General features: G+C 48.8%; 1 pseudogene; it reads left to right on the forward strand.

The window, feature by feature from the left end:
• Nucleotides 1-24,960, forward strand: part of LOC124002813 — a 41,377-nt pseudogene extending 16,417 nt beyond the window's left edge.
• The last annotated feature ends 1,465 nt before the right edge of the window (nt 24,961-26,425 follow it).

A 26,425-nucleotide genomic window follows, 5' to 3' on the forward strand; every position in this document is an offset into this window, starting at 1 on the left:
TGGATTCTATCGCTCCTAAGAGAGAGAAGGTGAGGAGGGAGGTGAAAGGTTGGATTCTATCGCTCTAAGAGAGAGAAAGGTGAGGAGGGAGGGAAAGATTGGATTCTATCGATTCTAAGAGAGAGAAGGTGAGGAGGAGGGAAAGATGGGATTCTATCGCTCCTAAGAGAGAGAAGGTGAGGAAGGAGGTCAAAGGTTGGATTCTATCGCTCTAAGAGAGAGAAGGTGAGGAGGGAGGGAAAGATGGGATTCTATCGCTTCTAAGAGAGAGAAGGTGAGGAGGGAGGGAAAGATGGGATTCTATCCCCAGAGTCCTGAGAGAAGGTGAGGATGGGAGGAGAAAGATGGGATTCTATCGCTTCTAAGAGAGAGAAAACTGAGGAGGGAGGGAAAGATGGGATTCTATCACTTCTAAGAGAGAGAAGGTGAGGAGGGAGGTGAAAGATTGGATTCTATCGCTTCTAAGAGAGAGAAGGTGAGGAGGGAGGGAAAGATGGGATTCTATCGCTCCTAAGAGAGAGAAGGTGAGGAGGGAGGGAAAGATTGGATTCTATCGCTTCTAAGAGAGAGAAGGTGAGGAGGGAGGTGAAAGGTTGGATTCTATCGCTCCTAAGAGAGAGAAGGTGAGGAGGGAGGGAAAGATTGGATTCTATCGCTCCTAAGAGAGAGAAGGTGAGGAGGGAGGGAAAGATGGGATTCTATCGCTCCTAAGAGAGAGAAGGTGAGGAGGGAGGTGAAAGGTTGGATTCTATCGCTTCTAAGAGAGAGAAGGTGAGGAGGGAGGGAAAGATGGGATTCTATCGCTTCTAAGAGAGAGAAGGTGAGGAGGGAGGGAAAGATGGGATTCTATCGCTTCTAAGAGAGAGAAGGTGAGGAGGGAGGGAAAGATGGGATTCTATCGCTTCTAAGAGAGAGAAGGTGAGGAGGGAGGGAAAGATGGGATTCTATCGCTCCTAAGAGAGAGAAGGTGAGGAGGGAGGGAAAGATTGGATTTTATCGCTTCTAAGAGAGAGAAGGTGAGGAGGGAGGGAAAGGTTGGATTCTATCGCTCCTAAGAGAGAGAAGGTGAGGAGGGAGGTGAAAGGTTGGATTCTATCGCTCCTAAGAGAGAGAAGGTGAGGAGGGAGGGAAAGATTGGATTCTATCGCTCCTAAGAGAGAGAAGGTGAGGAGGGAGGGAAAGGGGCAGAGAGAAGAACAGTAGAATACAAGTGGGGAGAAAGTGTGTGTGTGTGTGTGTGTGTGTGTGTGTGTGTGTGTGTGTGTGTGTGTGTGTGTGTGTGTGTGTGTGTGTGTGTGTGTGTGTGTGTGTGTGTGTGTGTGTGTGTGTGTGTGTGTGTGTGTGTGTGTGTGTGTGTGTGTGTGTGTGATCTAATGCAGTGGTGGAAAAAGTATTCAATTTTCATACTTGAGTAAAAGTAAAGATGCCTTAACAGAAAATGACTCAAGTAAAAGTGAAAGTCACCCAGTAAAATACTAGATCAGTAAAAGTTAAAAAATAAAAATGTTTTAAATATACTTAATTATGAAAAGTAAATGTAATTGCTAAAATGTACTTAAGTAATCAAAAGTAAAAGTATAAAACCATTCCAGACGCCATGATTTTCTTGTTTTTATTTATTTACTGACAGCCAGGGTCACGCTCCAACATTCAGACATCATTTAATAACCAAGAATGTGTTTAGTGAGACCACCAGATCAGAGGCAGTAGGGATGTTCTCTGTTTAGTGAGACCACCAGATCAGAGGCAGTAGGGATGTTCTCTGTTTAGTGAGACCACCAGATCAGAGGCAGTAGGGATGTTCTCTGTTTAGTGAGACCACCAGATCAGAGGCAGTAGGGATGTTCTCTGTTTAGTGAGTCCACCAGATCAGAGGCAGTAGGGATGACCAGGGATGTTCTGTTTAGTGAGACCACCAGATCAGAGGCAGTAGGGATGTTCTCTGTTTAGTGAGACCACCAGATCAGAGGCAGTAGGGATGTTCTCTGTTTAGTGAGACCACCAGATCAGAGGCAGTAGGGATGTTCTCTGTTTAGTGAGACCACCAGATCAGAGGCAGTAGGGATGTTCTCTGTTTAGTGAGACCATCAGATCAGAGGCAGTAGGGATGACCAGGGATGTTCTCTGTTTAGTGAGTCCACCAGATCAGAGGCAGTAGGGATGACCAGGGATGTTCTCTGTTTAGTGAGTCCTCCAGATCAGAGGCAGTAGGGATGTTCTCTGTTTAGTGAGACCACCAGATCAGAGGCAGTAGGGATGTTCTCTGTTTAGTGAGACCACCAGATCAGAGGCAGTAGGGATGTTCTCTGTTTAGTGAGACCACCAGATCAGAGGCAGTAGGGATGTTCTCTGTTTAGTGAGACCACCAGATCAGAGGCAGTAGGGATGACCAGGGATGTTCTCTGTTTAGTGAGTCCACCAGATCAGAGGCAGTAGGGATGACCAGGGATGTTCTCTGTTTAGTGAGTCCACCAGATCAGAGGCAGTAGGGATGACCAGGGATGTTCTCTGTTTAGTGAGTCCACCAGATCAGAGGCAGTAGGGATGACCAGGGATGTTCTCTGTTTAGTGAGTCCTCCAGATCAGAGGCAGTAGGGATGACCAGGGATGTTCTCTGTTTAGTGAGTCCTCCAGATCAGAGGCAGTAGGGATGACCAGGGATGTTCTCTGTTTAGTGAGTCCTCCAGATCAGAGGCAGTAGGGATGACCAGGGATGTTCTCTGTTTGGTGAGTCCACCAGATCCGAGTCAGTAGAGATGAACAAGGATGTTCTCTTGATAAGTGTGTGAATTGGACCATTTTCCTGTCTTGCTAGGCATTCAAAACGTAACATGTACTTTTGGGTGTCAGGGGAAATGTATGGAGTGAAAAGTACATGCTTTTCTTTAGGAATGTAGTGAAGTAAAAGTTGGAAGAAAAATAAACAGTAATGTAAAGTACTGAAGTAATACTTTAAAATATTTTTACTGAAGTACTTTCCACTACTGTGTATTTGTGTGAGTGACAAATGTGCGTGCTTGCATACATGATTGTGTGTGTGTGTGTGTGTGTGTGTGTGTGTGTGTGTGTGTGTGTGTGTGTGTGTGTGTGTGTGTGTGTGTGTGTGTGTGTGTGTGTGTGTGTGTGTGTGTGTGTGTGTGTGTGTGTGTGTGTGTGTGTGGTCAGACCCATGGGGAGGTGGAGAGGCGTATCGTATCACAGCTCCTCACCCTGATGGATGGACTGAAGCAGAGAACTCACGTTATCGTCATGGCAGCCACCAACAGACCCAACAGCATCGACCCTGCCCTGAGACGCTTCGGTTAGAGAGACACACACTCACTCACTCACTCACTCACACACACACACAGACACACTCACTCACTCACTCACTCACTCACACACACACACACACACACACACACACTAGTTAGTTAACACCTGTCTCTGTGTAACTCAGGCAGGTTTGACAGAGAGATCGACATCGGCATCCCAGACTCCACTGGTAGACTGGAGATACTGCAGATTCACACCAAGAACATGAAGCTATCTGACGACGTGGACCTGGAGAGGGTGAGGAGAGGGGAGGGGGGAGGAGAGGACCTGGAGAGGGTGAGGGGAGGGGGGGGGGGGAGGAGAGATGAGGAGGAGGAGGAGAGGGGAGAGATGGAGGAGAGGGGAGAGATGAGGAGGAGGAGGAGAGGGGAGAGATGGAGGAGAGGGGAGAGATGAGGAGGAGGAGAGGGAGGAGAGAGGAGAGATGAGGAGGAGAGGGGAGAGAGGAGAGAGGAGAGATGAGGAGGAGGAGGAGAGGGGAGAGAGGAGGAGGAGAGGGGAGAGATGGAGGAGAGGGGAGAGATGAGGAGGTCAAAAGTAGTGCACTATATAAGGAATAGGGCTCTAGTCTAAAGTAGTGCACTATATAAGGAATAGGGCTCTAGTCTAAAGTAGTGCACTATATAGGGAATAGGGTTCTGGTCTAAAGTAGTGCACTATGTAGGGAATAGGGTGCCATGACTGGGGAATGTTTTGTGCCAGTGAAGTTGGGACAATAAAGTTCTACTCATTGTACTGTGCTTCCTGGTAGGTTTCCATGGATGCGCATGGCCATGTGGGGTCAGATCTGGCAGCTCTGTGTTCTGAGGCGGCTCTGCAGGCCATCAGGAAGAAGATGACCCTGATTGACCTGGAGGACGACACCATTGATGCTGAACTGCTCAACTCACTGGCAGTTACCAACGATGACTTCAGGGTTAGTGGCAGCAGCACAGACACACACTCAACCACACACACAATATAGACCTGCTCACCTCATTGTCCATCTCCCTCTCCCCTCCCCCCTCCCTCCCTCCCTCTCTCCCTCTCCTCCCTCCGTCTCTCCCTCCCTCCCTTCATCCCTCCCTCTCCCCTCCCTCCCTCCCTCCCTCCCTCCAGTGGGCGTTGGGGCAGAGTAACCCGTCAGCTCTGAGGGAGACAGTAGTGGAGGTTCCTAATGTTAACTGGGAGGATATAGGAGGACTGGGAGAGGTCAAGAGAGAACTGCAGGAACTAGTACAGGTAACACACACACACACCTGTATCTCAACAGGTAACACACACACACCTGTATCTCAACAGGTAACACACACACCTGTATCTCAACAGGTAACACACACACACCTGTATCTCAACAGGTAACACACACACACCTGTATCTCAACAGGTAAGACACACACACCTTTATCTCAACAGGTAAGACACACACACACCTGTATCTCAACAGGTAAGACACACACACACCTGTATCTCAACAGGTAACACACACACACCTGTATCTCAACAGGTAACACACACACACGCACCTGTATCTCAACAGGTAACACACACACACGCACCTGTATCTCAACAGGTAACACACACACACACACGCACCTGTATCTCAACAGGTAACACACACACACACACACACCTGTATCTCAACAGGTAACACACACACACACACCTGTATCTCAACAGGTAACACACACACACACACCTGTATCTCAACGGGTAACACACACACACACACACACCTGTATCTCAACGGGTAACACACACACACACACACAGTATCTCAACGGGTAACACACACACACACACCAGTATCTCAACGGGTAACACACACACACCTGTATCTCAACAGGTAAGGATAGTCTTAACAGCTGAGTAAAGACAGTAAAGACTAGTGTCTGAAAACAGCAGTTCTGATTCAACAGGACATGGCTGATATTGTGGTCAGAGGCCAAATACCAGCCACATAGGCCTAGGTGTTGTGGGTGTGGAATAGAATGAAGGTCTCTATTGGTCAGTTTTGTCTAAGTGCTTTTCTTGACCCTCCCTCCCTCTCCTCCCTCCCTCCCTCCCTCACCACCCTCCCTCTCCTCCCTCCCTCCCTCCCTCCCTCTATCTCCCCCTTTCTCCCTCCCTCCCTCCCTCTCTCCCTCCCTCCCTCCCTCCCTCCCTCTCCGGGTCCCCCCCTCCCTCCCTCTCTAGTCTTAACAGCTCCCTAAAGACAGTCCCCCTCCCTCCCAGTTCTGATTCCTCCATGGCCCTATCCTCCCCCTCTCCTACCTCCCTATCCTCCCTCCCTCTCTCTTGTCCCTCCCTCCCTCCCTCCCTCCCTCCCTCCCTCCCTCCCTCCCTCCCCTCCCTCCCTCCCTCCCCCTCCCTCCCTCCCTCCTCCCTCCCTCCTCCCTCCCTCCCCCTCCCTCCCTCCCCCTCTCCTCCCTCCCTATCCTCCCCCTCTCCTACCTCCCTATCCTCCCTCCCTCCTCCTCCTCTCCTCCCTCCCTCCCTCCCTCCCTCCCTCCCTCCCTCCCTCTCTCTCCTCCCCCTTTCTCCCTCCCTCCCTCCCTCCCTCCCTCCCTCCCTCCCCCTCCCTCCCTCCCTCTCCCTCTCCCCCCCTCCCTCCCTCCCTCCCTCTCCTCCCCTATCCTCCCTCCCTCTCTCCTCCCTCCCTCCCTCCCTCCCTCCCTCCCTCCCCCCCTCCCTCCCCCTCCCCCTCCCTCCCTCCCTCCCCTCCCTCCCTCCCTCCCCCTCCTCTCCTCCCCCTCCCCCCTCCCTCCCTCCCTCCCCCCTCCCTCCCTCCCTCCCTCCCTCCCTCCCTCCCCCCTCCTCCCTCCCCTATCCTCCCCCCTCTCCTACCTCCCTATCCTCCCTCCCTCTCTCCTCCCTCCCTCCCTCCCTCCTCCCTCCCTCCCCCTCCCTCCCTCCCCCCTCCCTCCCTCCCTCCCTCCCTCCCCCTCTCCTACCTCCCTATCCTCCCTCCCTCTCCTCCTCCCTCCCTCCCTCCCTCTCCTCCCTCCTCCCTCCTCCCTCCCCCCCTCCCTCCCTCCCTCCCTCTCTCTCCTCCCCCTTTCCCTCCCTCCCTCCCTCCCTCTCTCTCCTCCCTCCTCCCTCCCTCCCTAACTCCCCCTCTCCTCCCTCCCTATCCTCCCCCTCTCCTACCTCCCTATCCTCCCTCCCTCTCTCCTCCCTCCCTCCCTCCCTCCCTCCCTCCCTCTCTCTCCCCTCCCCTCCCCCTCCCTCCCTCCCTCCCTCTCTCTCCTCTTCCCTCCCCCTCCCTATCCTCCCCCTCTCCTACCTCCCTATCCTCCCTCCCTCTCTCCTCCCTCCCTCCCTCCCTCCCTCCTCTCTCCTCCCTCCCCTCCCCCTCTCCTCCCTCCCTATCCTCCCCCTCTCCTACCTCCCTATCCTCCCTCCCTCTCTCCTCCCTCCCTCCCTCCCTCCCTCTCCTCCTCCCTCCCTCTCTCCCTCCCTCCCTCCCCCTCTCCTCCCTCCCTCCCTCCCTCTCCTCCCCCTCCCCCTCTCCCCCTCTCCTCCCTCCCTCCTTCTCTCTCCCCCTCTCCTCCCTCCCTCCTTCTCTCTCCTCCCCCTCTCCTCCCTCCCTCCTTCTCTCTCCTCCCCCTCTCCTCCCTCCCTCCTCCTCTCTCCCTCCCCCTCTCCTCCCTCCCTCCTTCTCTCTCCTCCCCTCTCCCTCCCTCCCTCCCCCTCCCCCCTCTCCTCCCTCCCTCCCCCTCTCTCTCCCTCTCTCCTCCTCCCTCCCTCCCTCCCTCCCTCCCCCCCCTCTCTCCCAGTACCCGGTGGAGTACCCAGATAAGTTCCTGAAGTTCGGTATGACCCCGTCACGAGGAGTGTTATTCTATGGACCCCCAGGTCAGAGCACACACGTACAGTACACACACACACACACACACACACACACACACACACACACACACACACACACACACACACACACACACACACACACACACACACACACACCACACACACACTCTCTCTCTCCCAGGCTGTGGAAAGACCCTGCTAGCCAAGGCGATTGCTAACGAGTGCCAGGCCAACTTCATCTCCATCAAGGGACCTGAACTGCTCACCATGTGGTTCGGCGAGTCAGAGGCTAATGTCAGGGACGTCTTCGACAAGGTACCACATAGCAGTGACATAGCCTGATGTAGCAGTGACATAGCCTGACATAGCAATGACATAGCCTGACGTAGCAGTGGCATAGCCTGATGTAGCAATGACATAGCCTGACATAGCAGTGGCATAGCCTGACATAGCAGTGGCATAGCTTGACATAGCAGTGGCATAGCCTGACGTAGCAATGACATAGCCTGACGTAGCAATGACAGCCTGACGTAGCAATGACATAGCCTGACGTAGCAATGACATAGCCTGACGTAGCAGTGGCAAAGCAGTGACATAGCCTGATGTAGCAGTGACATAGCTGTAACATAGCCTGACATAGCAGTGACATAGCAGTGGCATAGCTTGACGTAGCAGTGGCATAGCCTGACATAGCAGTGACATAGCCTGACATAGCAGTGGCATAGCTTGACGTAGCAGTGGCATAGCCTGACGTAGCAATGACATAGCCTGACGTAGCAATGACATAGCCTGACGTAGCAATGACATAGCCTGACGTAGCAATGACATAGCCTGACGTAGCAATGACATAGCCTGACTTAGCAGTGGCAAAGCAGTGACATAGCCTGACATAGCAGTGGCATAGCTTGACGTAGCAGTGGCATAGCCTGACATAGCAGTGACATAGCCTGACATAGCAGTGGCATAGCTTGACGTAGCAGTGGCATAGCCTGACGTAGCAATGACATAGCCTGACGTAGCAATGACATAGCCTGACGTAGCAGTGACATAGCCTGACGTAGCAGTGACATAGCCTGACGTAGCAGTGGCATAGCCTGACGTAGCAGTGGCATAGCCTGACGTAGCAGTGGCATAGCCTGACGTAGCAGTGGCATAGCCTGACATAGCAGTGACATAGCAGTGACATAGCAGTGGCATAGCTTGACATAGCAGTGGCATAGCCTGACGTAGCAGTGACATAGCTTGACAGTGACATAGCAGTGACATAGCCTGACATAGCTTGACGTATCAGTGACATAGCCTGATATAGCAGTGACATAGCCTGACATAGCAGTGACATATCCATGTGGTTTGGAGAGACAGAAACCAACATCAAGGACATCATCGACGATTATGTGGACTGACATAATAGTGACATACATCTTCTAGACAAATACATTCCTGACCTCTGACCTCTATCATCTGACCTCCGGCCAGACAGGTGCCATCCTGCATCCTGTTCTTTCCTAACCTCCTATTCCCTGATCTCTGACCTCTAACCCCAGGCCAGACAGGCGGCCCCCTGCATCCTGTTCTTTGACGAGCTGGACTCCATTGCCAAGTCCAGAGGGGCGGAGCCGGGGACGCAGGGGCGCGGCCGACAGGGTCATCAACCAGATCCTCACGGAGATGGACGGAATGTCCAACAAGAAGAATGTCTTTATTATAGGAGCTACCAACAGGTAGAGGGGTGTGGGGGGTCTTTATTATAGGACCTACCAACAGGTAGAGGGGTGTGGGGGGTCTTTATTATAGGAGCTACCAACAGGTAGAGGGGTGTGGTGGGGTCTTTATTATAGGAGCTACCAACAGGTAGAGGGGTGTGGGGGGTCTTTATTATAGGAGCTACCAACAGGTAGAGGGGTGTGGGGGGTCTTTATTATAGGAGCTACCAACAGGTAGAGGGGTGGGGGGGTCTTTATTATAGGAGCTACCAACAGGTAGAGGGGTGGGGGGTCTTTATTATAGGAGCTACTAACAGGTAGAGGGGTGTGGGGGGGGTCTTTATTATAGGAGCTACCAACAGGTAGAGGGGTGTGGGGGGTCTTTATTATAGGAGCTACTAACAGGTAGAGGGGTGTGGTGGGGTCTTTATTATAGGAGCTACCAACAGGTAGAGGGGTGTGGGGGGTCTTTATTATAGGAGCTACCAACAGGTAGAGGGGTGTGGTGGGGTCTTTATTATAGGAGCTACCAACAGGTAGAGGGGTGTGGGGGGGTCTTTATTATAGGAGCTACCAACAGGTAGAGGGGTGTGGTGGGGTCTTTATTATAGGAGCTACCAACAGGTAGAGGGGTGTGGGGGGTCTTTATTATAGGAGCTACTAACAGGTAGAGGGGTGTGGGGGGTCTTTATTATAGGAGCTACTAACAGGTAGAGGGGTGTGGGGGGTCTTTATTATAGGAGCTACCAACAGGTAGAGGGGTGTGGGGGGATCTTTATTATAGGAGCTACTAACAGGTAGAGGGGTGTGGGGGGTCTTTATTATAGGAGCTACTAACAGGTAGAGGGGTGTGGGGGGTCTTTATTATAGGAGCTACTAACAGGTAGAGGGGTGTGGGGGGTCTTTATTATAGGAGCTACTAACAGGTAGAGGGGTGTGGGGGGGGTCTTTATTATAGGAGCTACTAACAGGTAGAGGGGTGTGGGGGGTCTTTATTATAGGAGCTACTAACAGGTAGAGGGGTGTGGGGGGTCTTTATTATAGGAGCTACCAACAGGTAGAGGGGTGTGGGGGGTCTTTATTATAGGAGCTACTAACAGGTAGAGGGGTGTGGGGGGTCTTTATTATAGGAGCTACTAACAGGTAGAGGGGTGTGGGGGGTCTTTATTATAGGAGCTACCAACAGGTAGAGGGGTGTGGGGGGGTCTTTATTATAGGAGCTACCAACAGGTAGAGGGGTGTGGGGGGTCTTTATTATAGGAGCTACTAACAGGTAGAGGGGTGTGGGGGGGATCTTTATTATAGGAGCTACTAACAGGTAGAGGGGTGTGGGGGGTCTTTATTATAGGAGCTACCAACAGGTAGAGGGGTGTGGGGGGATCTTTATTATAGGAGCTACTAACAGGTAGAGGGGTGTGGGGGGTCTTTATTATAGGAGCTACCAACAGGTAGAGGGGTGTGGGGGGTCTTTATTATAGGAGCTACTAACAGGTAGAGGGGTGTGGGGGGGTCTTTATTATAGGAGCTACTAACAGGTAGAGGGGTGTGGGGGGGTCTTTATTATAGGAGCTACTAACAGGTAGAGGGGTGTGGGGGGTCTTTATTATAGAGCTACTAACAGGTAGAGGGGTGTGGGGGGTCTTTATTATAGGAGCTACCAACAGGTAGAGGGGTGTGGGGGGGTCTTTATTATAGGAGCTACTAACAGGTAGAGGGGTGTGGGGGGGTCTTTATTATAGGAGCTACTAACAGGTAGAGGGGTGTGGGGGGTCTTTATTATAGGAGCTACTAACAGGTAGAGGGGTGTGGGGGGTCTTTATTATAGGAGCTACCAACAGGTAGAGGGGTGTGGGGGGTCTTTATTATAGGAGCTACTAACAGGTAGAGGGGTGTGGGGGGTCTTTATTATAGGAGCTACTAACAGGTAGAGGGGTGTGGGGGGTCTTTATTATAGGAGCTACCAACAGGTAGAGGGGTGTGGGGGGGTCTTTATTATAGGAGCTACCAACAGGTAGAGGGGTGTGGGGGGTCTTTATTATAGGAGCTACTAACAGGTAGAGGGGTGTGGGGGGATCTTTATTATAGGAGCTACTAACAGGTAGAGGGGTGTGGGGGGTCTTTATTATAGGAGCTACTAACAGGTAGAGGGGTGTGGGGGGTCTTTATTATAGGAGCTACCAACAGGTAGAGGGGTGTGGGGGGGGGTCTTTATTATAGGAGCTACTAACAGGTAGAGGGGTGTGGGGGGTCTTTATTATAGGAGCTACTAACAGGTAGAGGGGTGTGGGGGGTCTTTATTATAGGTGTGGGGGGGTCTTTATTATAGGAGCTACCAACAGGTAGAGGGGTGTGGGGGGTCTTTATTATAGGAGCTACTAACAGGTAGAGGGGTGTGGGGGGGGTCTTTATTATAGGAGCTACCAACAGGTAGAGGGGTGTGGGGGGGGTCTTTATTATAGGAGCTACTAACAGGTAGAGGGGTGTGGGGGGTCTTTATTATAGGAGCTACCAACAGGTAGAGGGGTGTGGGGGGTCTTTATTATAGGAGCTACCAACAGGTAGAGGGGTGTGGGGGGTCTTTATTATAGGAGCTACTAACAGGTAGAGGGGTGTGGGGGGGTCTTTATTATAGGAGCTACTAACAGGTAGAGGGGTGTGGGGGGGGGTCTTTATTATAGGAGCTACCAACAGGTAGAGGGGTGTGGGGGGTCTTTATTATAGGAGCTACCAACAGGTAGAGGGGTGTGGGGGGTCTTTATTATAGGAGCTACTAACAGGTAGAGGGGTGTGGGGGGGTCTTTATTATAGGAGCTACCAACAGGTAGAGGGGTGTGGGGGGTCTTTATTATAGGAGCTACTAACAGGTAGAGGGGTGTGGGGGGTCTTTATTATAGGAGCTACTAACAGGTAGAGGGGTGTGGGGGGGTCTTTATTATAGGAGCTACTAACAGGTAGAGGGGTGTGGGGGGTCTTTATTATAGGAGCTACTAACAGGTAGAGGGGTGTGGGGGGTCTTTATTATAGGAGCTACTAACAGGTAGAGGGGTGTGGGGGGGGTCTTTATTATAGGAGCTACTAACAGGTAGAGGGGTGTGGGGGGGGTCTTTATTATAGGAGCTACTAACAGGTAGAGGGGTGTGGGGGGTCTTTATTATAGGAGCTACTAACAGGTAGAGGGGTGTGGGGGGTCTTTATTATAGGAGCTACCAACAGGTAGAGGGGTGTGGGGGGGTCTTTATTATAGGAGCTACTAACAGGTAGAGGGGTGTGGGGGGGGGTCTTTATTATAGGAGCTACCAACAGGTAGAGGGGTGTGGGGGGTCTTTATTATAGGAGCTACCAACAGGTAGAGGGGTGTGGGGGGGTCTTTATTATAGGAGCTACCAACAGGTAGAGGGGTGTGGGGGTCTTTATTATAGGAGCTACTAACAGGTAGAGGGGTGTGGGGGGGTCTTTATTATAGGAGCTACTAACAGGTAGAGGGGTGTGGGGGGTCTTTATTATAGGAGCTACTAACAGGTAGAGGGGTGTGGGGGGTCTTTATTATAGGAGCTACTAACAGGTAGAGGGGTGTGGGGGGGTCTTTATTATAGGAGCTACTAACAGGTAGAGGGGTGTGGGGGGTCTTTATTATAGGAGCTACTAACAGGTAGAGGGGTGTGGGGGGTCTTTATTATAGGAGCTACTAACAGGTAGAGGGGTGTGGGGGGGGAGCTACTAACAGGTAGAGGGGTGTGGGGGGTCTTTATTATAGGAGCTACTAACAGGTAGAGGGGTGTGGGGGGGTCTTTATTATAGGAGCTACTAACAGGTAGAGGGGTGTGGGGGGTCTTTATTATAGGAGCTACTAACAGGTAGAGGGGTGTGGGGGGGTCTTTATTATAGGAGCTACTAACAGGTAGAGGGGTGTGGGGGGTCTTTATTATAGGAGCTACTAACAGGTAGAGGGGTGTGGGGGGGTCTTTATTATAGGAGCTACCAACAGGTAGAGGGGTGTGGGGGTCTTTATTATAGGAGCTACCAACAGGTAGAGGGGTGTGGGGGGTCTTTATTATAGGAGCTACTAACAGGTAGAGGGGTGTGGGGGGTCTTTATTATAGGGGGTCTTTATTATAGGAGCTACTAACAGGTAGAGGGGTGTGGGGGGTCTTTATTATAGGAGCTACTAACAGGTAGAGGGGTGTGGGGGGTCTTTATTATAGGAGCTACCAACAGGTAGAGGGGTGTGGGGGGTCTTTATTATAGGAGCTACTAACAGGTAGAGGGGTGTGGGGGGTCTTTATTATAGGAGCTACTAACAGGTAGAGGGGTGTGGGGGGTCTTTATTATAGGAGCTACTAACAGGTAGAGGGGTGTGGGGGGTCTTTATTATAGGAGCTACCAACAGGTAGAGGGGTGTGGGGGGTCTTTATTATAGGAGCTACTAACAGGTAGAGGGGTGTGGGGGGGTCTTTATTATAGGAGCTACCAACAGGTAGAGGGGTGTGGGGGGTCTTTATTATAGGAGCTACTAACAGGTAGAGGGGTGTGGGGGGTCTTTATTATAGGAGCTACTAACAGGTAGAGGGGTGTGGGGGTCTTTATTATAGGAGCTACCAACAGGTAGAGGGGTGTGGGGGGTCTTTATTATAGGAGCTACTAACAGGTAGAGGGGTGTGGGGGGTCTTTATTATAGGAGCTACCAACAGGTAGAGGGGTGTGGGGGGGTCTTTATTATAGGAGCTACTAACAGGTAGAGGGGTGTGGGGGGTCTTTATTATAGGAGCTACCAACAGGTAGAGGGGTGTGGTGGGGTCTTTATTATAGGAGCTACTAACAGGTAGAGGGGTGTGGGGGGTCTTTATTATAGGAGCTACTAACAGTTAGAGGGGTGTGGTGGTGGGGGGGGTTCTTTATTACAGGAGCTACCAACAGGTAGAGGGGGAGGGGGGTCTTTATTATAGGAGCTACCAACAGGTAGAGGGGTCCTCCAGACCTGATATAATAGACTGTTATCCTCCCCCTCCAGACCTGATATAATAGACTCTGCTATCCTCCCCCTCCAGACCTGATATAATAGACTCTGGACCTGATATAATAGACTCTGCTATCCTCCCCTCCAGACCTGATATAATAGACTCTGCTATCCTCCCCCTCCAGACCTGATATAATAGACTCTGCTAGACCTGATATAATAGACTCTGCCCTCCCCTCCAGACCTGATATAATAGACTCTGCTATCCTCCCCCTCCAGACCTGATATAATAGACTCTGCTATCCTCCCCCTCCAGACCTGATATAATAGACTCTGCTATCCTCCCCCTCCAGACCTGATACCCCCTCCAGACCTGATAGACCTAATAATAGACTCTGCTATCCTCCCCCTCCAGACCTGATATAATAGACTCTGTTATCCTCCAGACCTGATATAATAGACTCTGCTATCCTCCCCTCCAGACCTGATATAATAGACTCTGCTATCCTCCCCCTCCAGACCTGATATAATAGACTCTGCTATCCTCCCCCTCCAGACCTGATATAATAGACTCTGCTATCCTCCCCCTCCAGACCTGATATAATAGACTCTGCTATCCTCCCCCTCCAGACCTGATATAATAGACTCTGTTATCCTCCCCCTCCAGACCTGATATAATAGACTCTGTATCCTCCCCCTCCAGACCTGATATAATAGACTCTGCCCTCCAGACCTGATATAATAGACTCTGTTATCCTCCAGACCTGATATAATAGACTCTGCTATCCTCCCCTCCAGACCTGATATAATAGACTCTGCTATCCTCCAGACCTGATATAATAGACTCTGCTATCCTCCAGACCTGATATAATAGACTCTGTTATCCTCCAGACCTGATATAATAGACTCTGCTATCCTCCCCCTCCAGACCTGATATAATAGACTCTGCTATCCTCCAGACCTGATATAATAGACTCTGCTATCCTCCAGACCTGGACTCTGTTATCCTCCAGACCTGATATAATAGACTCTGCTATCCTCCCCCTCCAGACCTGATATAATAGACTCTGCTATCCTCCCCTCCAGACCTGATATAATAGACTCTGCTATCCTCCCCCTCCAGACCTGATATAATAGACTCTGGACCTGATATAATAGACTCTGCTATCCTCCCCCTCCAGACCTGATATAATAGACTCTGCTATCCTCCAGACCTGATATAATAGACCAGACCTGATATAATAGACTCTGCTATCCTCCAGACCTGATATAATAGACTCTGTTATCCTCCCCCTCCAGACCTGATATAATAGACTCTGCTATCCTCCCCCTCCAGACCTGATATAATAGACTCTGCTATCCTCCAGACCTGATATAATAGACTCTGCTATCCTCCAGACCTGATATAATAGACTCTGCTATCCTCCCCTCCAGACCTGATATAATAGACTCTGCTATCCTCCAGACCTGATATAATAGACTCTGCTATCCTCCCCCCAGACCTGATATAATAGACTCTGCTATCCTCCAGACCTGATATAATAGACTCTGCTATCAGACCTGATATAATAGACTCTGCTATCCTCCCCCTCCAGACCTGATATAATAGACTCTGACCTATCCTCCTATCCTCCCCCTCCAGACCTGATATAATAGACTCTGCTATCCTCCCCCTCCAGACCTGATATAATAGACTCTGCTATCCTCCAGACCTGATATAATAGACTCTGCTATCCTCCAGACCTGATATAATAGACTCTGCTATCCTCCCCTCCAGACCTGATATAATAGACTCTGCTATCCTCCAGACCTGATATAATAGACTCTGCTAGACCTGATATAATAGACTCTGCTATCCTCCCCCTCCAGACCTGATATAATAGACTCTGCTATCCTCCAGACCTGATATAATAGACTCTGCTATCCTCCAGACCTGATATAATAGACTCTGCTATCCTCCAGACCTGATATAATAGACTCTGCTATCCTCCAGACCTGATATAATAGACTCTGCTATCCTCCAGACCCTCCAGACCTGATATAATAGACTCTGCTATCCTCCAGACCTGATATAATAGACTCTGCTATCCTCCAGACCTGATATAATAGACTCTGCTATCCTCCAGACCTGATATAATAGACTCTGCTATCCTCCCCCTCCAGACCTGATATAATAGACTCTGCTATAGACCTGATATAATAGACTCTGTTATCCTCCAGACCTGATATAATAGACTCTGTTATCCTCCAGACCTGATATAATAGACTCTGCTATCCTCCAGACCTGATATAATAGACTCTGCTATCCTCCAGACCTGATATAATAGACTCTGCTATCCTCCCCCTCCAGACCTGATATAATAGACTCTGCTATCCTCCCCTCCAGACCTGATATAATAGACTCTGTTATCCTCCCCCTCCAGACCTGATATAATAGACTCTGTTATCCTCCAGACCTGATATAATAGACTCTGCTATCCTCCCCCTCCAGACCTGATATAATAGACTCTGCTATCCTCCCCTCCAGACCTGATATAATAGACTCTGCTATCCTCCCCCTCCAGACCTGATATAATAGACTCTGCTATCCTCCCCCTCCAGACCTGATATAATAGACTCTGTTATCCTCCCCCTCCAGACCTGATATAATAGACTCTGGGGGTCCTCCAGACCTGATATAATAGACTCTGCTATCCTCCCCCTCCAGACCTGATATAATAGACTCTGTTATCCTCCCCCTCCAGACCTGATATAATAGACTCTGCTATCCTCCCCTCCAGACCTGATATAATAGACTCTGCTATCCTCCCCTCCAGACCTGATATAATAGACTCTGTTATCCTCCCCTCCAGACCTGATATAATAGACTCTGTTATCCTCCAGACCTGATATAATAGACTCTGCTATCCTCCCTCCAGACCTGATATAATAGACTCTGCTATCCTCCCCCTCCAGACCTGATATAATAGACTCTGCTATCCTCCCCCTCCAGACCTGATATAATAGACTCTGCTATCCTCCCCCTCCAGACCTGATATAATAGACTCTGCTATCCTCCCCCTCCAGACCTGATATAATAGACTCTGTTATCCTCCCCCTCCAGACCTGATATAATAGACTCTGCTATCCTCCCCTCCAGACCTGATATAATAGACTCTGCTATCCTCCCCCTCCAGACCTGATATAATAGACTCTGCTATCCTCCCCCTCCAGACCTGATATAATAGACTCTGCTATCCTCCCCCCTCCAGACCTGATATAATAGACTCTGCTATCCTCCCCCTCCAGACCTGATATAATAGACTCTGTTATCCTCCAGACCTGATATAATAGACTCTGTTATCCTCCCTCCAGACCTGATATAATAGACTCTGTTATCCTCCAGACCTGATATAATAGACTCTGCTATCCTCCCCTCCAGACCTGATATAATAGACTCTGCTATCCTCCCCCTCCAGACCTGATATAATAGACTCTGCTATCCTCCGCCTCCAGACCTGATATAATAGACTCTGTTATCCTCCCCCCAGACCTGATATAATAGACTCTGCTATCCTCCCCCTCCAGACCTGATATAATAGACTCTGCTATCCTCCAGACCTGATATAATAGACTCTGCTATCCTCCAGACCTGATATAATAGACTCTGCTATCCTCCCCTCCAGACCTGATATAATAGACTCTGCTATCCTCCAGACCTGATATAATAGACTCTGCTATCCTCCCCCTCCAGACCTGATATAATAGACTGTTATCCTCCCCCTCCAGACCTGATATAATAGACTCTGCTATCCTCCCCCTCCAGACCTGATATAATAGACTCTGTTATCCTCCAGACCTGATATAATAGACTCTGCTATCCTCCCCTCCAGACCTGATATAATAGACTCTGTTATCCTCCCTCCAGACCTGATATAATAGACTCTGCTATCCTCCCCTCCAGACCTGATATAATAGACTCTGCTATCCTCCCCTCCAGACCTGATATAATAGACTCTGCTATCCTCCCCTCCAGACCTGATATAATAGACTCTGTTATCCTCCCCTCCAGACCTGATATAATAGACTCTGCTATCCTCCCCTCCAGACCTGATATAATAGACTCTGTTATCCTCCAGACCTGATATAATAGACTCTGCTATCCTCCCCCTCCAGACCTGATATAATAGACTCTGCTATCCTCCCCCTCCAGACCTGATATAATAGACTCTGTTATCCTCCAGACCTGATATAATAGACTCTGTTATCCTCCCCCTCCAGACCTGATATAATAGACTCTGCTATCCTCCCCTCCAGACCTGATATAATAGACTCTGCTATCCTCCCCCTCCAGACCTGATATAATAGACTCTGTTATCCTCCAGACCTGATATAATAGACTCTGCTATCCTCCCCTCCAGACCTGATATAATAGACTCTGCTATCCTCCCCCTCCAGACCTGATATAATAGACTCTGCTATCCTCCCCTCCAGACCTGATATAATAGACTCTGCTATCCTCCCCCTCCAGACCTGATATAATAGACTCTGTTATCCTCCCCCTCCAGACCTGATATAATAGACTCTGCTATCCTCCCCTCCAGACCTGATATAATAGACTCTGCTATCCTCCCCTCCAGACCTGATATAATAGACTCTGCTATCCTCCCCCTCCAGACCTGATATAATAGACTCTGTTATCCTCCAGACCTGATATAATAGACTCTGCCCTCCCCTCCAGACCTGATATAATAGACTCTGATCCTCCCCTCCAGACCTGATATAATAGACTCTGCTATCCTCCCCTCCAGACCTGATATAATAGACTCTGCTATCCTCCCCCTCCAGACCTGATATAATAGACTCTGCTATCCTCCCCTCCAGACCTGATATAATAGACTCTGTTATCCTCCCTCCAGACCTGATATAATAGACTCTGCTATCCTCCCCCTCCAGACCTGATATAATAGACTCTGCTATCCTCCAGACCTGATATAATAGACTCTGCTATCCTCCCCTCCAGACCTGATATAATAGACTCTGCTATCCTCCCCCTCCAGACCTGATATAATAGACTCTGCTATCCTCCCCCTCCAGACCTGATATAATAGACTCTGCTATCCTCCCCCTCCAGACCTGATATAATAGACTCTGCTATCCTCCAGACCTGATATAATAGACTCTGCTATCCTCCCCTCCAGACCTGATATAATAGACTCTGCTATCCTCCCCTCCAGACCTGATATAATAGACTCTGCTATCCTCCCCCTCCAGACCTGATATAATAGACTCTGCTATCCTCCCCCTCCAGACCTGATATAATAGACTCTGCTATCCTCCAGACCTGATATAATAGACTCTGCTATCCTCCCCCTCCAGACCTGATATAATAGACTCTGCTATCCTCCAGACCTGATATAATAGACTCTGCTATCCTCCAGACCTGATATAATAGACTCTGCTATCCTCCCCCCTCCAGACCTGATATAATAGACTCTGCTATCCTCCGTCCAGGGAGGCTGGATCAGCTCATCTACATCCCTCTACCAGACACAGCCTCCCGTACCGCCATCCTCAACGCAAACCTACGCAAGTCCCCCATCGCCAGAGTCAGTACACACACACATAGACACACACATAGACAGAGACACATAGACACACATAGACACACACATAGACACACACATAGACACACACATAGACACACATAGACACACATAGACACACACATAGACACACACAGACACACACATAGACACACACAGACACACATAGACACACACAGACACACATAGACACACACAGACACACATAGACACACACAGACACACATAGACACACACATAGACACACACAGACACACATAGACACACACACACACACAGACACACACACACACACACACACACACACACACACACACACACACACACACACACACACACACACACACACACACACACACACACACACACACATAGACACACACATAGACACACACACACACACACACACACATAGACACACATAGACACACACACACAGACACACACACACACACACATAGACACACATAGACACACACACACATAGACACACACACACATAGACACAGACACACACACACACATAGACACACACACACACACACACACACACACACACACACACACACACACACACACACACACACACACACACACACACACACACACACACACACACACACACACACACACACACATAGACACACACACATAGACACACACATACATAGACACACTCACAGACACACACACACATAGACACTCACAGACACACACACACACACACACACACACACACACACACACACACACACACACACACACACACACACACACACACACACACACACACACACACACACACACACACACACACACACACACACACACACACACACACACACACACACACACACACACATAGACACACATAGACACACACACACACACACATAGACACGCACACACATAGACACACACACACACACACACATAGACATACACACACATAGACACACACACACATAGAGACTCACAGACACACACACACATAGACACACACACACACACACACACACACACACACACACACACACACACACACACACACACACACACACACACACACACACACACACACACACACACACACACACACACACACACACACATAGACACACACACACACATAGACACACACACACATAGACACACACACATAGACACACACACATAGACACACACTCACACACACACACAAAGACACATAGACACACATAGACACAGATACACACATATAGACACACATAGACACACACAAAGACACATAGACAGACATAGACACAGATACACACACACACACACAAAGACACATAGACAGACATAGACACAGATACACACACACACATAGACACACACAAAGACACATAGACAGACATAGACACAGATACACACACATAGACACACACACACACACACATAGACACACATAGACACACACACACAGACACACACACACACACACACATAGACACACATAGACACACACACACATAGACACACACACACATAGACACAGACACACACACACACATAGACACACACATACATAGACACACACATAGACACACACAGACACACACACACATAGACACTACAGACACACACACACATAGACACACACACACACACACACACATAGACACACACACACACACACACACACACACACACACACAGACACACACATACACACACACACACACACACACACACACACACACACACACACACACACACACACACACACACACACACACACACACACACACACACACACACACACACACACACACACACACACACACACACATAGAGACACACACACACACACACATAGACACACATAGACACACACACATAGACACGCGCACACACATAGACACACACACACACACACACATAGACATACACACACATAGACACACACACATACATAGAGACTCACAGACACACACACACATAGACACACACACACACACACACACACACACACACACACACACACACACACACACATAGACACACACACACACATAGACACACACACACATAGACACACACACATAGACACACACACATAGACACACACTCACATAGACACACACACTCAAAGACACATAGACACACATAGACACAGATACACACATATAGACACACATAGACACACATAGACACAGATACACACATATAGACACACATAGACACACACAAAGACACATAGACAGACATAGACACAGATACACACATATAGACACACATAGACACACACAAAGACACATAGACAGACATAGACACAGATACACACATATAGACACACATAGACACACACAAAGACACATAGACAGACATAGACACAGATACACACATATAGACACAGACACAGACACACACAAAGACGCATCGACACTGTCAAGTAATGATTTAATCGGTGTTCATAAATTCCAATGATCTTCATCTGTCTGATACCCAGAGGTTGTGAAGTTCTGGTCTTAAATAAAACACACAGAATTCCCAGCTCACAATTGATCAGGTCCCATTTTATTTGTGAGAGATCTAAAGTTTTCACAAATCCATTCCTTCTTATATCATCCTAAACTACACACACACATACACACCAACAGGGATTTTCACATGAGTCTAACCACAGTTTATAACCCCTCAACTGATTGTTCCAGGCTCCCCCAGACACCATAACCCTGGAGGAGCTCTCCCTGTCCTCTCTTATCTCCACATACATTCCTTTCTTCCTAGGTCCATGCCATAGAACCCTTCCTAACCAACAAACATTATTTAATACTACAAGAAAGACAGGGTAGACACACAGGCACACAGGCACACAGGCACACAGGCACACAGGCACACAGGCTCACAGACACACAGACACACAGGCACACAGACACACAGACACACAGACACACAGACACACAGACACACAGACACACGATAATAATGATGATGATAATAATAATGAACTATTTTTGTCTCCCCCCTCTCCCCTTTCTTCCTCTCTCTCTCCCCTCCCCTCTCTCCCCCTCTCCTCTCTCTCCCCCATCCCCTCTCTCCCCTTCTCCTCTCTCTCCCCTCTCTCCACCCTCTCTCCCCTTTCTTCCTCTCTCTCTCCCCTTTCTTCCTCTCTCTCCCCCCTTTCTTCCTCTCTCTCTCTCCCCCTTCTTCCTCTCTCTCTCTCCCCTTTCTTCCTCTCTCTCTCTCCCCTTTCTTCCTCTCTCTCTCTCCCCTTTCTTCCTCTCTCTCTCCCCCTTTCTTCCTCTCTCTCTCCCCTTTCTTCCTCTCTCTCTCTCCACTTTCTTCCTCTCTCTCTCCCTTTCTTTCTTTCTTTCTTTCTCCCCTCTCCTATCTCCCCTCCCCTCTCTCCCCCCTCTCCTCTCTCTCCCCCCCCCTCTCTCCCCCCTCCCCTCTCTCCACCCTCTCCCCTCTGTCCACCCTCTCCCCTCTCTCCACCCTCCTCTCTCTCCACCCTCTCCTCTCTCTCCACCCTCTCCTCTCTCCACCCTCTCCTCTCTCTCCCCTCTCCTCTCTCTCTCCCCCACCCCTCTCCTCTCACAACGCCAACACCAGGATGTAGACCTGGCCTACCTGTCTGGTATCACCCAGGGTTTCAGTGGGGCAGACCTGACAGAGATCTGCCAGAGGGCCTGTAAGCTGGCCATCAGAGAGGCCATAGAGGCTGAGATCAAAGCAGAGCGCCAGAGACAGACCCACCCAGGCACCGCCATGGTGAGATGGACGGACGGACGGACGGACGGACGGACAGACAGACAGTCTGCTGTTACACCACCAACACTGCAGCTCACACACACACACACTATAGTGATGATCAGACAGACAGACAGACAGACAGACAGACAGACAGACAGACAGACAGACAGACAGACAGACAGACAGACAGACAGACAGACAGACAGACAGACAGACAGACAGACAGACAGACAGACAGACAGACAGACAGACAGACAGACAGACAGACAGACAGACAGACAGACAGACAGACAGACAGACAGACAGACAGACACGACTGACTGTTACACCACCAACACTGCAGCACACACAGACACTACAGAGATGATCAGACAGACGGACACCACCAACACAGACAAAGAGACAGACAGGTAGACATAGAGACAGACAGGTAGACATAGAGACAGACGGAGAGAGGGACAGATAGACCGACAGCCAAATCCCCCAGCTGTTACACAACCAACACTGCATCTCACATCTCTCTTTCTGCCCCCCACTCTCTCTCTCTTTCTGCCCCCCACTCTCTGCCCCCCACTCTCTCTTCTGCTCTTTTTCTGCCCCTCCCCCTCTCTCTCTTTTCTGCTGCCCCCCCACTCTCTCTCTCTCTCTTCTGCCCCTCCCTCTCTCTCTCTTTCTGCCCCCCCCTTTCTCTCTCTCTCTTTTCTGCCCCCCCCCCTCTCTCTCTTTTTCTGCCCCCCACTCTCTCTCTTTTCTGCCCCCCACTCTCTCTCTCTTTCTGCCCCTCCCCCTCTCTCTCTTTTTCTGCCCCTCCCCTCTCTCTCTTTTTCTGCCCCCCACTCTCTCTCTCTTTCTGCCCCTCCCCTTTTCTGCCCCCCACTCTCTCTTCTTTCTCTTTCTGCCCCCCACTCTCTCTCTTTCTTCCCCCTCTGCCCCCCACTCTCTCTTCTCTTTCCTCCCCCTCCCCCCACTCTCTCTCTCTTTCTGCCCCCCACTCTCTCTCTCTTTCTGCCCCCCACTCTCCCCTCTCCTCCTCTGTCCAGGATGAGGACTGTGACCCTGTTCCAGAGATCAGGAAGGATCACTTTGAAGAGGCCATGAGGTTCGCCCGGCGCTCCGTCAGCGACAACGATATCAGGAAGTATGAGATGTTCGCCCAGACACTACAGCAGAGCAGAGGCTTTGGGAACTTCAGGTATGTACTGGACCGGGACACACACACACACACACACACACACACACACACACACACACACACACACACACACACACACACACACACACATCACACACATCACATACACATCTACACATACACATCTACACATACACACACATACACACACACACACACACACACATATACACACACACACATACACACACACACACACACACACACACACACACACACACACACACATACATACACACACACACACACACACACACACATACTGTACGCTCACACTTTCATATGCAAGTATGAACACACAAACACAAACACACTTCTCGTACACTGACCTCTCTCTCTCCTCAGGTTCCCCTCTGGCTCTCAGTCCGGAGGTCAAGGGTCGGGGGCAGGGGGGCAGTTCAGAGATGAGGTAGAGGACGACCTCTACCAGTGAGAAGACTATCACCTCTACCACACCTGCCTGCATATGATGTGGAACTCTGGATCAATTAGACTGTTGTGGGAATCAAATACGGACAGAATAACTTTTAACGGCACATAATGTTTGTGCTTCTCAGCTTATCGCTGTCTTAGATGTTTCTCATAACAACTGATACATCATAATAACTGGTACATCATAATAACTGGTACATCATAATAACTGGTACATAATAACTGGTACATCATAATAACTGGTGCATCATAATAACTGGTACATCATAATAACTGGTGCATCATAATAACTGGTACATCATAATAACTGGTGCATCATAATAACTGGTACATCATAATAACTGGTGCATCATAATAACTGGTGCATCATAATAACTGGTGCATCATAATAACTGGTACATCATAATAACTGGTGCATCATAATAACTGGTACATCATAATAACTGATACATCATAATAACTGATACATCATAATAACTGGTACATCATAATAACTGGTACATCATAATAACTGGTACATCATAATAACTGGTACATCATAATAACAGGTATATCATAATAACTGGTGCATCATAATAACTGGTGCATCATAATAACTGGTACATCATAATAACTGATACATCATAATAACTGATACATCATAATAACTGGTACATCATAATAACTGGTACATCATAATAACTGGTGCATCATAATAACTGATACATCATAATAACTGGTACATCATAATAACTGGTACATCATAATAACTGGTGCATCATAATAACTGGTACATCATAATAACTGGTGCATCATAATAACTGATGCATCATAATAACTGGTACATCATAATAACTGGTACATCATAATAACTGGTGCATCATAATAACTGATGCATCATAATAACTGGTGCATCATAATAACTGATGCATCATAATAACTGGTACATAATAACTGATACATCATAATAACTGATACATCATAATAACTGGTGCATCATAATAACTGGTGCATCATAATAACTGGTGCATCATAATAACTGGTACATCATAATAACTGGTACATCATAATAACTGGTGCATCATAATAACTGATACATCATAATAACTGGTGCATCATAATAACTGGTGCATCATAATAACTGGTGCATCATAATAACTGGTACATCATAATAACTGGTACATCATAATAACTGATACATCATAATAACTGGTACATCATAATAACTGGTACATCATAATAACTGGTACATCATAATAACTGGTACATCATAATAACTGGTGCATCATAATAACTGGTGCATCATAATAACTGGTGCATCATAATAACTGGTACATCATAATAACTGGTGCATCATAATAACTGGTGCATCATAATAACTGGTACATCATAATAACTGGTACATCATAATAACTGGTGCATCATAATAACTGGTGCATCATAATAACTGGTGCATCATAATAACTGGTGCATCATAATAACTGGTACATCATAATAACTGATACATCATAATAACAGGTGCATCGTAATAACTGGTACATAATAACTGGTACATCATAATAACTGATACATCATAATAACTGATACATCATAATAACTGGTACATCATAATAACTGGTGCATCATAATAACTGATACATCATAATAACTGGTACATCTGGTACATCAAATAACTGGTGCATCATAATAACTGGTGCATCATAATACATCATCATAACATCATAATAACTGGTACATCATAATAACTGGTACA

Source organism: Oncorhynchus gorbuscha, linkage group LG18, assembly GCF_021184085.1.
Source record: "Oncorhynchus gorbuscha isolate QuinsamMale2020 ecotype Even-year linkage group LG18, OgorEven_v1.0, whole genome shotgun sequence".
In the NCBI taxonomy this organism is placed as follows: domain Eukaryota; kingdom Metazoa; phylum Chordata; class Actinopteri; order Salmoniformes; family Salmonidae; genus Oncorhynchus; species Oncorhynchus gorbuscha.